The following is a 15,387-nucleotide window of genomic DNA, read 5'->3' as shown; positions in this document are numbered from 1 at the left end:
AACTTTCTCTAAATTTACAACTATTAAAACATTATTTTGCCTTTTTTCAGAATGGTTAATATTACCTCTTGTGTTTCTACTTTTCTCCTGATTCTCCGCCGTTGGCTTTTACCATTATTCTGTAAGTAATTCGTATCAGTACTTTGCGTCCACACTAAGTCGGGACTGATAGTCTGGTGGCAAAGCGCATGCCTAGAACTGGAAGATCGGCTAGTAGAATCCCGGACGTGCCAAGAACTTTTTAATCATCCTTGAACCTAGCTCTCAAAGATGTGAACATTGGCAGCAAACGACAAGTGGTTTAGATTGCACTCTTATCTGAAAGTCTCCTATCCCTGTAGGATTACTGTGGTTGCGCCTTACATATTTATTATTATTACACTCTAAGACAGGCAACGGCCTTGCCGCAGTGGTTACACCGGTTCACGTGAGATCACCGGAGTTAAGCGCTGTCGGGCGTGGTCGGCACTTGGATGGGTGACCATCCAGGCCGCCATGCGCTGTTGCCATTTTTCGGGGTGCACTCAGCCTCGTGATGCCAATTGAGGAGCTACTCGACCGATTAGTAGCGGCTTCGGTCAAGAATACCATCATAACGACTGGGAGAGCGGTGTGCTGACCCCACGCCCCTACTATCCGCATCCTCCTCTGAGGATGACTCGGCGGTCGGATGGTCCCGGTAGGCCACTCGTGGCCTGAAGACGGAGTGCTTTTTTTTACACTCTAAGACGAGACAGAAGAGAGAGAGAGACTGCGGAGGAATAAGTTGGAAACCTAGGGATGTGACGCACATGTACAGACAAACTAATGGTCACAATTTCAGAAAAATTGTATTATTTGTCCAAGGGACACAGCTTAACATATTGAGCAAATCCGTAACGCGTTGATCCACCTCAGGCCCTTATGTAAAAAGTTATTCGGCTTGGCATTGTCTGATACAGTTGTTAGATGTCCACCTGTGGGCTTGGAAAGCGTGAAGAGGAGGAGGATATTGGTGTTTAACGTCCCGTCGACAACGAGGTCATTAGAGACGGAAAGCGTGAAGACGTGCAGTAGAAACTCTCACCATGTGCGGGCAGGAATAATCGTCCTAAAATGTAAGCCCGGGCTTAGAATACCATCAACGTACCGCTTTGCTGTAAGGGTGCCACGGATAAAAACGAGAAGGATCTTGCTATTAAAAGAAATGGCACCCCAAACCATCACTGCTAGTTGTTGGGCCGCATGACGGCCGACAGTCGGGCTGGTATCCCACTGCTGTCCAGGGAGTCTCCAGACACTGTAACGCCGCTTCCTTTGGACGAAAAATGAAGAATATAAAAATAGTACCACAAAGCTCATCAGTCATAAAAACAAGCTCAAAATTTCATAAATGAAAAAAAAGAAAAAAAAACAGTCCCTTTTGGAATAATGTTGCTTGAATAGTAACACGTAGATAGAAAAGAAATTCAGTACCAAGTAGGTTAGTGTTTTGAAAAAGAAAGAAAGAAAGAAAAAGATAGAATCCCATTAGTTTCAAAATACAGTAATAGTATATCGCAAAGTACCGCAATTAGAAATCTCGGAGAAGGACGAACGATTTCAAAGAATACTCCTTATGAGTACTCTTTGAGAATCGTGTGTAATACCTAAGAAAGAGCCATGCACTGTTACTATGTTACGAGAGTTTGCCGGAGCAAGTCGTACCTCAACGTGTGCTCGTATACGTGGGCGCGACGAGATTGTTTTTTGAGCGCTAAAGATTTGGGATCTACTGCGACGCACTGAACTTGTAAGAAGTAAAGCAGTAACTTTAAATAGGATATCAGGTAGAATCCAGATAGTGAAAGATTCTAAATTGTCTTAACTTGAATATTATCAATAAAAGACTGGACATTACGCAAAGTTAGAAACTATTAATGATGGACCGATATAGAGACTAAACTTTGAAACCGAATTGTGGGAAAAAAATTAACTGTCGTAAAATCAGTTAATGGACTCTGCAACTTGCATAATATCTTGGACTAAAGTATACGTCATTAATTCCACGTAGATAGGAAAAGCTGTTTCCTTACGGCAATGTTAGGATGTGAAAATAACGCAATAAACCAGTAGTCAGTGTTATTAATGCTTTAATAACTTCTTTCAATCCATTCAATTTTGTGTACTGAGTAAATAATTATCTGTGCGGCAACATTGATTGTCCAAGGAACGCGGCGTGCGTAAGTACTCTTTGCCGCATTAACAAATTATCGCTCTGTTACAAACTATTAGGCTCAAGTATACTGAAAAACTTTAGTGGAGATATTGGTGTTGTGTATGTACTGAAACTATGATTAATACCTATATAGGAACTGATGTATCCCTACGTGTAGCTGTGTTTAAATACGCCGGGGAGCACGTAATTGCTTTACCTGATCGAGACAAATCTACATCTACACTTATACTCCGCAAGCCACCCAACGGTGTGTGGGGGAGGGCACTTTACGTGCCACTGTCATTACCTCCCTTTCCTGTTCCAGTCGCGTATGGTTCGTGGGAAGAACGACTGCCGGAAAGCCTCCGTGTGCGCTTGAATCTCTCTAATTTTACATTCGTGATCTCCGCGGGAGGTATAAGTAGGGGGAAGCAATATATTCGGTACCTCATCCAGAAACACACCCTCTCGAAACCTGGGCAGCAAGCTACACCGCGATGCAGAGCGCCTCTCTTGCAGAGTCTGCCACTCGAGTTTGCTAAACATCTACGTAACGCTATCAAGCTTACCAAATAACCGTGTGACGAAACGCGCCGCTCTTGTTTGGATCTTCTCCATCTCCTCTGTCAACCCGACCTGGTACGGATCCCACACTGATGAGCAATAGTCAAGTACATAGGTCGAACGAGTGTTTTGTAAGCCACCTCCTTTGTTGATGGACTACATTTTCTAAGGACTCTTCCAGTGAATCTCAACCTGGTACCCACCTTACCAACAATTTATTTTATATGATTATTCCACTTCAAATCGTTCCGCACGCATACTCCAGATATTTTACAGAAGTAACTGCTACCAGTGTTTGTGCCGCTATCATATAATCATACAATAAAGGAGCCTTCTTTCTATGTATTCGCAATACATTACATTTGTCTATGTTAAGGGTCAGTTGCCACTCCCCGCACCAAGTGCCTATCCGCTGCAGATCTTCCTGCATTTGGCTACAATTTTCTAATGCTACAACTTCTCTTTATACTACAGCATCATCAGCGAAAAGCCGCATGGAACTTCCGACACTATCTACTAGATCATTTATATATATTGTGAAAAGCAATGGTCCCATAACACTCCCCTGTGGCACGTCAGAGGTTACTTTAACGTCTGTAGACGTCTGACCACTGAGAACAACATGCTGTGTTCTGTTTGCTAAAAACTCTTCAATCTAGTCACACAGCTGGTCTGATATTTCGTAGGATCTTACTTTCTTTATCAGGCGACAGTGCGGAACTGTATCGAACGCCTTCCGGAAGTAAAGGAAAATGGCATCTACCTGCGAGCCTGTATCTAATATTTTCTGAGTCTCATGAACAAATAAAGCGAGTTGGGTCTCACACGATCGCTGTTTCCGGAATCCATGTTGATTCCTACAGAGTAGATTCTGGGTTTTCACAAACGACATGATACGCGAGCAAAGAACATGTTCTTAAATTCTACAACAGATCGACGTCAGACATATAGGTCTATAGTTTTTCGCATCTGCTCGACGACCCTTCTTGAAGATTGGGACTACCTGTGCTCTTTTCCAATCATTTGGAACCTTCCGTTCCTCTAGAGACTTGCGGTACAAGGCTGTTAGAAGGCGGGGCAAGTTCTTTCGCGTACTCTGTGTACAATCGAATTGGTATCACGTCAGGTCCAGTGGACTTTCCTCTGTTGAGTGATTCCAATTGCTTTTTATTCCTTGGACACTTATTTCGATGTCAGCCATTTTTTCGTACTCGGTGGGATTTCAGCGCAGGCCAAATAGATTTTTTATGCAACGTCAATATATACAGCTCTACTGCTAGTTAGCCAGACTGCGACGTTGTAACACGTCTTCGGTCACAGTGGCTCATTTCCAAACGGGACTCATCGCTGAAGACAATTCCACTCCAGTAACACGGAGAGCTGCATCAAACCAGTCTTTGGACTGAAGACCACCACAACAACAATATATCAATATTTTACTCAGCGCCATCGGACGTGCGGACCGCAGCCGGCAGCGTACTTAAGCTCGCGTTTCCGCGGCGCTGCGTCGTCAGCACGCATCCCGTGTCGCGCCGCTCGCGGGCCCAGCAGGCGACCGGCGAAGTGGGTCCGGGTTCCGGCGTCTGTGGCAGAGCAGCCGGGGCACCGCAGCCACTGTAGCACGCGGCGGAAATGAGAGGTGCGTCGGTATGCGCACGGCGCGGCGCGGCTCCCGCCCGCCCCCACAATGCCGTGGCGCGGCCGCGGAATCCCAAGCCGGCGCCCGCCGTTCCTGGAACGAGGTGCGACGCCTCGACGCTGGAGCTGCAGGCGGGATACGCCCCCGATTCGACGGATCCCAGGTAACACCTGCCTTCCGCCTCCTGCGAAAGTCTGTGCTTGATTTCACTAACTAGATTGCGCATATCTCTCGCTCGCTCTCTCTCTCTCTCTCTCTCTCTCTCTCTCTCTCTAAAGTTTGAGATATTTTCACAATGCTTTGCACACACATACAAAAACTCAAAAAGTTTTTTTAGGCATTCACACATGTTCGATATGTGTCCCTTTAGTGCTACGGCAGAAATCAAGCCGATAATCAAGTTCCTCCCACACTCGGCGCACCATGTCCCCATCAATGAGTTCGAAAGCATCGTTGATGCGAGCTCGCAGTTCTGGCACGTTTCTTGGTAGAGGAGGTTTAAACACTGAATCTTTCACATAACCCCACAGAAACAAATCGCATGGGGTTAAATCGGGAGAGCGTGGAGGCCATGACATGAATTGCTCATCATGATCTCCACCACGACCGATCCATCGGTTTTCCAATCTCCTGTTTAAGAAATGCCGAACATCATGATGGAAGTGCGGTAGAGCTTCATCCTGTTGAAAGATGAAGTCGGCGCTGTCGGTCTCCAGTTGTGGCATGAGCCAATTTTCCAGCATGTCCAGATACACGTGTCCTGTAACGTTTTTTTCGCAGAAGAAAAAGGGGCATCCAGAAGCTTTAAACTGCGCATACCATCGCCGAATGGAGTTAGCAGTTGGTGGATCTTTGTTGAACTTCGTCTTGAAGTGTCCTTGCACTGTTATGACTGAGTGATGTGAGTGCATTTCAAGCACGACATAGGCTTTCTCGCCTCCTGTCGCCATTTTGTCTCACTGCGCTCTCGAGCGCTCTGGCGGCAGAAACCTGAAGTGCGGCTTCAGCCGAACAAAACTTTATGAGTTTTTCTACGTATCTGTAGTGTGTCGTGACCATATGTCAATGAATGTAGCTACAGCGAATTTATGAAATCGTTTCAATCATTTGTAATAGCCCTGTATATACGGTGTCCCAGCTATCTTGTCCACCCAAAATATCTCTGGAACAATAACAGCTATTGGAAAACGACTTTCACCGGTATCAATGCAGGGCTGGGGCCCATGAATGTACATATTTGGAAACGTTCTAAAACGAAAGCATATGTGTTTTTTAACACAAACTTATGTTTTTTAAATGGACCTCATATATTTTTTCTTCAACAATCCATAGCATGACAAAGCACATACACAATGGCGTTGATTGCATCGCAATATTCCCATTACATCCCAAGATATTGAGACGCGAAGTTGACGCTTGAAACACCCGACAAGCGATGCTAACGCACGCCCTGGTAGGTGCATTGGACGAGGTGGCCCAGTTAGGTGGCCTGCCCGATCTCCGGACCTTACACCGCTGGATTATTTTCTTTGTGGAGCAGTGAAGGATGCTGTTTATCAATATGAACCAACAACACCAGAGGACATGAAGCAACGCATTATTGATGCTTGTACAGCCATCAAAGAGGAAACAGTAGCACGAAGTAGGGCATCATTCATCCGTAGAATGACCCTATGTATGCAAGCCAATGGGCATCACTTTGAGCATGAGATGTGAACTCTATGTTTAGTATGTAGTGCTGGTATCACAGTGGAAGTTTCTACAAAGGGCCATTTTACCCAGTGATGTTAAGAAACACATGTCTGTAACAATTTGTCATTTAACGCATTAGATAAACATAACATTGATAATTATGTGATAATAAAACTAATTGGTTAAACATATTTAGATTCATCTTCTATGTCCTACCTGAACTTCCCAAATCAAAACATTTTTACCTAAACAACGGTAAAACTTTTAGTCCACTTGCTCGTTTCACTAAAACCATCAACATGAATTTTACTATTACGAGTGAATGATTAACTGTCACTTGCGCTAGATCTACAGTAAAGTAAAGTTTTAACGTTGAACGACATTACCTTTTTAGTAACGGATTAACGATAAGCGAAGTTAACTTTGTGACTAACGTTGCGGTAGACAGATATGTTACAGAACCGCATCACCCCTAGCCTATGGGATAAATACCTGCTGGAATGTACGACGTTAATGCAGGATGGCAGCAGACCGTATTATTCGTTTCGGACCTCTTGATAAGTATGGAAGTGTGATTGCGCATGTCAATCACATCGCGATTACGGGCAGCATGGGGTTCACGCCTGAGCCTCAGGACGTGCGCTAGCAGCGCATGTCGGGTGTTTCAAGCGTCAACTTCGCGTCTTAATATCTCGGGATGTAATGGGAATATTGCGATGCAATCAACGCCATTGTGTATGTGCTTTGTCATGCTATGGATTGCTGAAGAAAAAATATAGGAGGTCCATTTAAAAAAACATACGTTTGTGTTAAAAACACATATGCTTTCGTTTTATAATGTTTCCAAATATGTATATTCATGGGCCCCAGCCCTACATTGATACCGGTGAAAGTCGTTTTCCGAGAGCTGTTATTGTTCCAGAGATATTTTGGGTGGACGAGATAGCTGGGACACCCTGTATGTATATATGGTGTTACAAAAAGGTACGGCCAAACTTTCAGGAAACATTCCTCAGACACAAAGAAAGAAAACATGTCATGTGGACATGTGTCCGGAAACGCTTACTTTCCATGTTAGACCTCATTTTATTACTTCTCTTCAAATCACATTAATCATGGAATGGAAACACACAGCAACAGAACGTACCAGCGTGACTTCAAACACTTTGTTACAGGAAATGCTCAAAATGTCCTCGGTTAGCGAGGATACATGCATCCACCCGCCGTCGCATGGAATCCCTGATGCGCTGATGCACGAAGCACGAAGAGTCTCTACATTTGGTACCGGGGTTGCGTAGACAAGAGCTTTCAAATGCCCCCATAAATCTCGTTGGAATGAAGCCTCATCCGTAAAGAGAACATTTGCAGGGAAATGAGGATTGACACATTGTTGCATGAACCATTTGCAGAAGTGTACCCGTGGAGGCCAATCAGCTGCTGACAGTGCCTGCACACGCTGTACATGGTACGGAAACAACTGGTTCTCCCGTAGCACTCTCCATACAGTGACGTGGTCAACGTTACCTTGTACAGCAGCAACTTCTCTGACGCTGACATTAGGGTTATCGTCAACTGCACGAAGAATTGCCTCGTTCATTGCAGGTGTCCTCGTCGTTCTAGGTCTTCCCCAGTCGCGAGTCATAGGCTGGAATGTTCTGTGCTCCCTAAGACGCCGATCAATTGCTTCGAACGTCTTCCAGTCGGGACACCTTCGTCCTGGAAATCTGTCTTGATACAAACGTACCGCGCCACGGCTATTGCCCCGTGCTAATCCATACATCACATGGGCATCTGCCAACTCCGCATTTGTAAACATTGCACTGACTGCAAAACCACGTTCGTGATGAACACTAACCTGCTGATGCTACGTACTGATGTGCTTGATGCTAGTACTGTAGAGCAAGGAGTCGCATGTCAACACAAGCACCGAAGTCAACATTACTTTCCTTCAATTGGGCCAGCTGGCGGTGAATCGAGGAAGTACAGTACATACTGATGAAACTAAAATGAGCTCTAACACGGAAATTAAGCGCTTCCGGACACATGTCCACATAACATCTTTTCTTTATTTGTGTGTGAGGAATGTTTCCTGAAAGTTTGGCCGTACCTTTTTGTAACACCCTATATATATATACAGGGTGTTTCAAAAATGACCGGTATATTTGAAACGGCAATAAAAACTAAACGAGCAGCGATAGAAATACACCGTTTGTTGAAATATGCTTGGGACAACAGTACATTTTCAGGCGGACAAACTTTCGAATTTACAGTAGTTACAATTTTCAACAACAGATGGCGCTGCAAGTGATGTGAAAGATATAGAAGACAACGCAGTCTGTGGGTGCGCCATTCTGTACGTCGTCTTTCTGCTGTAAGCGTGTGCTGTTCACAACGTGCAAGTCTGCTGTAGACAACATGGTTTATTCCTTAGAACAGAGGATTTTTCTGGTGTTGGAATTCCACCGCCTAGAACACAGTGTTGTTGCAACAAGACGAAGTTTTCAACGGAGGTTTAATGTAACCAAAGGACCGAAAAGCGATACAATAAAGGATGTGTTTGAAAAATTTCAACGGACTGGGAACGTGACGGATGAACGTGCTGGAAAGGTAGGGCGACTGCGTACGGCAACCACAGAGGGCAACGCGCAGCTAGTGCAGCAGGTGATCCAACAGCGGCCTCGGGTTTCCGTTCGCCGTGTTGCAGCTGCGGTCCAAATGACTCCAACGTCCACGTATCGTCTCATGCGCCAGAGTTTACACCTCTATCCATACAAAATTCAAACGCGGCAACCCCTCAGCGCCGCTACCATTGCTGCACGAGAGACATTCGCTAACGATATAGTGCACAGGATTGATGACGGCGATATGCATGTGGGCAGCATTTGGTTTACTGACGAAGCTTATTTTTACCTGGACGGCTTCGTCAATAAACAGAACTGGCGCATATGGGGAACCGAAAAGCCCCATGTTGCAGTCCCATCGTCCCTGCATCCTCAAAAAGTACTGGTCTGGGCCGCCATTTCTTCCAAAGGAATCATTGGCCCATTTTTCAGATCCGAAACGATTACTGCATCACGCTATCTGGACATTCTTCGTGAATTTGTGGCGGTACAAACTGCCTTAGACGACACTGCGAACACCTCGTGGTTTATGCAAGATGGTGCCCGGCCACATCGCACGGCCGACGTCTTTAATTTCCTGAATGAATATTTCGATGATCGTGTGATTGCTTTGGGCTATGCGAAACATACAGGAGGCGGCGTGGATTGGCCTCCCTATTCGTCAGACATGAACCCCTGTGACTTCTTTCTGTGGGGGACACTTGAAAGACCAGGTGTACCGCCAGAATCCAGAAACAATTGAACAGCTGAAGCAGTACATCTCATCTGCATGTGAAGCCATTCCGCCAGACACGTTGTCAAAGGTTTCGGGTAATTTCATTCAGAGACTACGCCATATTATTGCTACGCATGATGGATATGTGGAAAATATCGTACTATAGAGTTTCCCAGACCGCAGCGCCATCTGTTGTTGAAAATTGTAACTACTGTAATTGCGAAAGTTTGTCTGCCTGAAAATGTACTGTTGTCCCAAGCATATTGCAACAAACGGTGTATTTCTATCGCTGCTCGTTTAGTTTTTATTGCCGTTTCAAATATACCGGTCATTTTTGAAACACCCTGTATATATATATATATATATATATAAATACAAAAGTTCGAAAAATGTCCGACAGATGGCGCTTCATCTGATCAGAATAGCAATAATCAGCATAACAAAGTAAGACAAAGCAAAGATAATGTTCTTTACAGGAAATGCTCAATATGTCCACCATCATTCATCGACAGTAGCTGTAGTCGAGGAATAATGTTGTGAGCAGCACTGTAAAGCATGTCCGGAGTTATGGTGAGGCATTGGCCTCGGATGTTGTCTTTCAGCATCCTCAGAGATGTCGGTCGATCACGGTACACTTGCGACTTCAGGCAACCCCAAACCAATAACTGCACAGACTGAGGTCTGGGGACCTGGGAGGCCAAGCAAGACGAAAGTGGCGGCTGAGCACACGATCATCACCAAACTACGCGCGGGAGAGATTTCTCACGCGTCTAGCAATATGGGGTGGAGCGCCATCCTGCATAAAACGTTCCAGCAGGTGTTTATCAGCCAGGCTGGAGATTATGCGATTCTGTAACATATCGGCATACCTCTCACCCGTCACGGTAGCAGTTACAAAACCAGAATCACGCATTTCCTTGAAGAAAAAAGGCCCGATAACAGTAGATGTGGTAAATCCAACCCATACCGTGAATTTCTCGTCGTGCAATGGAGTTTCCATGACAGTTCTAGGATTTTCAGTAGCCCAAATTCTGCAGTTGTGGGCGTTGGCAGATCCTTGGAGCGTGAAATGAGCTTCGTCGGCCCACAACACGTTATTCAACCAATCGTCATCTTCCGCCATCTTTTGAAACGCCCACACCGCAAATGCCCACCGCTTCACTAAATCGCCAGGTAACAGTTCATGATACCGATGGATTTTGTACGGATAGCATCGGAGGGTTCGCCTCAGTGCCAACCAAACAGTAGTGTATGGAATGCCAGTGCGACGTGCGACTGCACGAGCGCTGACTTCCCCGTGCATGGACGAACCCGCTAAGTCTCCATTCTTCCTGAACTACCTCAGCAGCATTGCGCCTTGTCCTTGGTCGGCCACTACGGGGTCTATCGTCTAAACAACCCGTGGCTTCGAACTTCGAAATCAAATGGTTCAAATGGCTCTAAGCACTATGAGACTTAACATCTGAGGTCATCAGTCCCCTAAACTTAGAACGACTTGAACTTTAACCTAAGGACATCACAAACGTCCACGCCCGAGGCAGGTTTCGAACCCGCGACCGTAGCGGTCGCGCGTTTCCAGACAGTGGCGCCTAGAACTGCTCGGCCTCTTCGAAATCATTCTCGCCACAGCTGCATTTGTCAACTTACCTTTACCCGTTCGAATCCTCGTTAGGATCGTAACGCTGAACTAGCACATTCCCCATTCTGATAATACAGCTTCACTAAAAGCGCCTTTTCGGGTAAGGTCAACATGCTGCGACTGCTGGCGCAGCTGATTCTCTCTCTCATTACAGCTCCTTTTATACACGATTGTCATACGCAGTCACTGACGTTTTGCTGTAGAGCGCCATCTGTCGGACATTCTGTGAACTTTATTTATTTATTTATTTATTTATTTTGGTACTAATAAAACCCCATTCCATTCAAAGCATGTGTGTCAATTTTTACCTATCTACATTATTCCGTGGTTTATTAAGTTTTCAAATTTACACTGACTTTTTGATCACCCGGTATACAGGATGGTCCATTGATCGTGACCGGGCCAAATATCTCACGAAATAAGCATCAAACGAAAAAACTACAAAGAACGAAACTCATCTAGCTTGAAGGCGGAAACCAGATGGCGCTATGGCTGGCCCGCTAGATGGCGCTGCCATAGGTCAAACTGCGTTTTCTTAAATAGGAACCCCCATTTTTTTATTACATATTCGTGTAGTACGTAAAGAAATAGGAATGTTTTAGTTGCACCACATATTGATGTATGTTCATATTAAGGTACCACATATAAAAATATCTGCACTTATTACACCCAGTATAAAAATTCAGCCTGCGTATGTTTGCAGAATTCGAAAAGCAGTTTCCCGATTGACATGAAGTCTTGACACAATGTTGCATTCACGTAAGTGCGTCTTCCATATACCTATTATTAACATATTTAGTATATAAATAAATATGTAATAAGTAAATTGGAAACGTTATTACCAAAAATCTCGGAAAGTTCTTGACCGATTTACTCAAAATTTTTATACAATGCTCTAAAGAACATTAGGACATACATAGACTACATATTTTTAATATATGTAATACGTAAATATATATGTAAAAGATGAAGGGAAAATACTGTCACCAAAAATCTCAAAGTACTCGACCGATTTTTCAAATTTTTAAAAGTTATTGCATAAAAGTTTGGAAACATAGAGGCTACATATTTTGATATATATAATATATAAATATGTATGTGGTATATGAAAGGGAAACCAAAATTTTAATCATGGTTAGGAAGCAGCAACTGTAAAAATGTAAAGAGGTTGAAAAAAATCAGCCAAGCAGTTGCAAAACATAGGTTTATTAGCCCTTGACTTAGGTTTCGATATTTTAAGAATATTTTCTTCGGTAGGAGTGGGCCTTGTTGCATCAAATTTTGGTACATTACATTAGCTGAAGCCGAGCGGCTCTTGTCATACCTAAAATTGACATAAGAACATGAAATATCAAACGCCATGCCTTAAACAGCAGTCAGATTACATTCAGCGTACTTCAGAGTACACGCCCACTGGCAAAGGCTCTTGTCAACATAAAATTGTAACAAGAATCACAGGATAAAATACTTCTATAAGTTAAGTATACACTGTACATGAGACGAAGGCCAAGTCCTGCTGAAGAAGACATTTTAGAAATATCGAAACCTACATCTACATCTACATGGATTCTCTGCAAATCACATTTAAGTGCCTGGCAGAGGGTTCATCGAACCACCTTCACAATTCTCTATTATTCCAACCTCGCATAGCGTACGGGAAGAATGAACACCTATATCTTTCCGTACGAGGTCTGATTTCCCTTATTTTATCGTTGTGATCGTTCCTCCCTATGTAGGTCGGTGTCAACAAAATATTTTCACATTTGGAGGAGAAAGTTGGTGATTGGAATTTCCTGAGAAGATTCCGTCGCAATCTAAAACGCCTTTCTTTTAACGATTTCCAGCCCAAATCCAGTATCATTTCCCTGACACTCGCTCCCATATTTCGCGATAATACAAAACGTGATGCCTTTCTTTGAACTTTTTCGATGTACTACGTCAGTCCTATCTGGTACGGATATCACACCGCGCAGTAGGACGGACAAGCGTAGTGTAGGCAGTCTCCATAGCGGATCTGTTGCATTTTCTAAGTGTCCTGCCAATAAAGCGCAGACATTGGTTAGCCTTTTCGTTATTCAGTGTCAACTGTCACTTTTCGCACCATTCAGATATTTTTTCCCTAAATCGTTTTGCAGTTTGTTTTGATCTTCTGATGACTTTATTAGTCGATAAACTACAGCGTCATCTGAAAACAACAGAAGACGGCTGCTCAGATTGGTCAAGGACTAGTAAATGTTTTGCAACTGTTTGGCTGATTTTTTTCAACTTCTAAAAGGATAACATTATTAACAAAAGTCCCACAAAGTATTTGACTGGTCAACGTTAAATATTTACATTCTGCTTTATTAAACATTCAGAATACGCAGTAACAATAAACAAGGTTCAAGTTCAGAAGGGGGGGAGGGGGATGAATCTGACAAATTAGTCAAAGGAAATAGACATAGAGAGCGGAAAGGAGGAGGCAGGGGGAGAAAAAGAAGGGAGGAGAAGTTGATGGACAGAAAAAGGCGGGAGAAGGTGATGCACAGAGAGAGAGGGGGAAGAAGGAGGAGATGGAGAAAAAGAGGGTAAGAGCAGATGCACAAACAGAGGTGGTAGGAGGAGATGGGCGGAGACAGAGGAGAAGGCGAGATACGGACGTATATCCAATCCCCATACGTATTTAGCATTTCTCCAGTTAACCAGACTGAGGCACAGCAACGCATCGCTGTGTACATCCAGTATTAGATACATTACAATGTAGACCCGAGAGCGTTACGGAGATCCTCAACAAACTCCAGAGGCAGACGTTACAAGAGCAGGGTTGTGCATCACGGAAAGATTTACTGTTGAAACTCCCACAACGAACACATCACAAAAATTTGGGCAATATATTACTTCATAAGAGGCGATAGCTAAAACACATAAAAGAAGTTCCTGGATTTGGTAACAACGAAAGGTGACGTTATAAATGGAGCAGATGCGTGTGATGTGAACAATAAAGCATTTTAGCCAAGGGTTAAAAACTACACTAACATAGAGTTCCCCAACGAGGAAATGGCTCTTCTACATAAAGGTTTAAAATATAATATTGCGCCAAGATCAACGACGAGAAACATCCATAAACAAGTAGCAAAAACCAAAACTACACTCCTGGAAATTGAAATAAGAACACCGTGAATTCATTGTCCCAGGAAGGGGAAACTTTATTGACACATTCCTGGGGTCAGATACATCACATGATCACACTGACAGAACCACAGGCACATAGACACAGGCAACAGAGCATGCACAATGTCGGCACTAGTACAGTGTATATCCACCTTTCGCAGCAATGCAGGCTGCTATTCTCCCATGGAGACGATCGTAGAGATGCTGGATCTAGTCCTGTGGAACGGCTGCCGTGCCATTTCCACCTGGCGCCTCAGTTGGACTAGCGTTCGTGCTGGATGTGCAGACCGCGTGAGACGACGCTTCATCCAGTCCCAAACATGCTCAATGGGGGACAGATCCGGAGATCTTGCTGGCTGGCCAGGGTAGTTGACTTACACCATCTAGAGCACGTTGGGTGGCACGGGATACATGCGGACGTGCATTGTCCTGTTGGAACAGCAAGTTCCCTTGCCGGTCTAGGAATGGTAGAACGATGGGTTCGATGACGGTTTGGATGTACCGTGCACTATTCAGCGTCCCCTCGACGATCACCAGTGGTGTACGGCCAGTGTAGGAGATCGCTCCCCACACCATGATGCCGGGTGTTGGCCCTGTGTGCCTCGGTCGTATGCCGTCCTGATTGTGGCGCTCACCTGCACGGCGCCAAACACGCATACGACCATCATTGGCACCAAGGCAGAAGCGACTCTCATTGCTGAAGACGACACGTCTCCATTCGTCCCTCCATTCATGCCTGTCGCGACACCACTGGAGGCGGGCTGCACGATGTTGGGGCGTGAGCGGAAGACGGCCTAACGGTGTGCGGGACCGTAGCCCAGCTTCATGGAGACGGTTGCGAATGGTCCTCGCCGATACCCCAGGAGCAACAGTGTCCCTAATTTGCTGGAAAGTGGCGGTGCGGTCCCCTACGGCACTGCGTAGGATCCTACGGTCTTGGCGTGCATCCGTGCGTCGCTGCGGTCCGGTCCCAGGTCGACGGGCACGTGCACCTTCCGCCGACCACTGGCGACAACATCGATGTACTGTGGAGACCTCACGCCCCACGTGTTGAGCAATTCGGCGGTACGTCCACCCGGCCTCCCGCATGCCCACTATACGCCCTCGCTCAAAGTCCGTCAACTGCACATACGGTTCACGTCCACGCTGTCGCGGCATGCTACCAGTGTTAAAGACTGCGATGGAGCTCCG

The 15,387-nt window shown here is 45.1% G+C and overlaps 1 protein-coding gene and 1 pseudogene across 1 annotated transcript in view; one reads left to right on the top strand and one right to left on the bottom strand.

Annotated features, from left to right (window-relative positions):
• LOC126095038 (ras association domain-containing protein 10-like) overlaps positions 1 to 15,387 on the bottom strand; it is a 1,121,197-nt gene that overhangs the window by 948,028 nt on the left and 157,782 nt on the right. The gene's annotated exons all lie outside the window — the stretch shown is intronic.
• LOC126096122 (5S ribosomal RNA) lies at positions 392 to 509 on the top strand (annotated as a pseudogene).

The sequence above is a fragment of the Schistocerca cancellata genome, chromosome 8 (genome assembly GCF_023864275.1).
Source record: "Schistocerca cancellata isolate TAMUIC-IGC-003103 chromosome 8, iqSchCanc2.1, whole genome shotgun sequence".
NCBI classification, from domain to species: Eukaryota; Metazoa; Arthropoda; class Insecta; order Orthoptera; family Acrididae; genus Schistocerca; species Schistocerca cancellata.
Note: the sequence above shows the minus strand (reverse complement) of the source record. Positions and strands in the feature narration are given on the sequence as shown.